This window comes from Cebus imitator, unplaced genomic scaffold (genome assembly GCF_001604975.1).
Source record: "Cebus imitator isolate Cc_AM_T3 unplaced genomic scaffold, Cebus_imitator-1.0 Scaffold259, whole genome shotgun sequence".
Classification (NCBI taxonomy): Eukaryota; Metazoa; Chordata; class Mammalia; order Primates; family Cebidae; genus Cebus; species Cebus imitator.
Genome location: NW_016107574.1, coordinates 2232915 through 2234939, shown reverse-complemented (window position 1 = coordinate 2234939; position 2025 = coordinate 2232915). Strand labels below are relative to the sequence as shown.

General features: G+C 38.7%; 1 pseudogene; it reads left to right on the top strand.

Moving 5' to 3' along the window:
• Positions 1-1141: 1141 nt before the first annotated feature.
• Positions 1142-1478, top strand: LOC108283385 (annotated as a pseudogene).
• Positions 1479-2025: the final 547 nt, after the last annotated feature.

Here is a 2025-nt window from a genome sequence, read left to right as displayed (position 1 = left end):
ACACCACAAATAAGATGATCAGTTTCTAATACAGGAAGTGTTTTAGTTAGAAATTTTGAGCCAGAATAGACTAAGTCATTTAATTCACTCAGATGAACTTTAAATCATCAATCCAAAAATGTTCTGCCACCTACAAGCATACTCCTTTGTGAAAATTCAGATGGCTACCTAAATGCAAAATCAAAATAATAATGGTTCATTTTAATTCATTCTAATAAGAAAATGTGTATAACTCAGAATTATCCCCAAATGGAATAAATCAATTTATCACCAGAAATATTCAGTCAGAGCCTGGAAGGGCAACATCAGGAACATTGTAGGATAAATTTCTACTCTAAATGAGTTGTTGGACTTAATGACATTTAAGGTTCATCCCATGTCAGAATTGAAGATTTTTTAGTAAACTTGAGCTGATCCTTGCTTCCTTTCTTGAAGCTTGGGTGTGGGAACTACCTTCTATTAGAGGTAGAACATCCTCAATTATGGCTCCTGAATATAGGAGACATGACATGGTAACAGTGAAAAGCAAAGACTAACCAAGGAGCCAGAAAATCTGCATTACTCCATATCACCTCTTTGGATCTCAGCTGTCTCATTAGGAATATGGAAACAATAACAAGACTAGTAATTAGATCTGCTTGGTTTTATTTTCAAGATTATTGTCAAAAACCTTTAAAACTATGAAATGAAGTTTAAAATAGGGGATCATAAGTTAGTTCAATGGGAAATATGATTTGTGGCTACTAAACTTATTTGCAGGGGTCCAGTCTTCCAAGAAGCACTAAGTTCATCTTCCCATATTAAATGATAAACCTGTAGTCCCTCAAATCCCATATATTCTGAGCCTATGAAACATGATGCTTCAGCTAATACACAGATTATATTTGCCCAAGCAGAATAATCAGCAAAGGAGGCCGCTTTCACTAACTGAGGCAATCTACTGTTAGCTTATTCTCTGAAATTTCTCCAAAATATCTGTAAACGTAATAAACCTATTACAGGAGCCATCTGGAACACAGCATAGAGGAAGATTATTTTTAAAATTTTAGTCTGAATAACTGGCACTGTCAGATAACATATAACAAGAACCAGGGTACTAAGAAAGCCATTATCCCTTTCTGGTCCCGGTTGCAGAGGCAGGATGACGAAGGGAACGTCATCATTTGGGAAGCGTTGTAATAAGATGCACACTTTGTGCCGCCGAGGCTCTAAGGCCTACCACCTTCAGAAGTCGACCTGCAGCAAATGTGGCCACCCCGCCGAGCGCAAGAGAAAGCATAACTGGAGTGCCAAGGCTAAAAAGGCGAAATACCACCGGGACTGGTTGAATGAGGCACCTAAAAATTGTATACCGCAGATTCAGGCATGGATTCCGTGAAGGAACAACACCTAAACCCAAGAGGGCAGCTGGTGCAGCATCCAATTCATCTTAAGAATTTCACCGATTAGTCACACAATAAATGTTCTGGTTTTAAAAATAAAAATAAAAATAAATAAATAAATAAAAGAAAGCCATTATCACTAAGGGAGGGATGAAAGAGACTTGTGTAAAGACATTGTGATTGATCATTACCAAGTATGATGGGATCACATGATGATCCACTGCTGAAACAGGCTGAGCATCCATTTTCACTCCTTCCTGAGTCTTAAGCCAGGACTCTCAGCTCGTGCTTTATGGGAAGCAGGCCAGTCTAATGGATAGCTGATGACTATTCAGACACCTTTAGCAAATTACTCATGCCCTTAGGACACAGGACTCATTAGCAAAAATAGTGAGTTTTTACCACAAACCAACCCTACATGAGCACAGAGCACTGAAGAAACACAAGAGGGAGACTTCAGGGTTCAATGAACCAACCCATGCCAGTTCCAACACAAACTTCACTTATCCAATGGAATAGCTGATCCAGAAAAGACAACTGGATACAGAGCTAAACTTCATCATTCCACAAAGTGGAGAAAATAAAACAAATGTAAAATCCACAACCTAGAACTGTCCCCATTAATTCCCAGGACCTGCTGTGT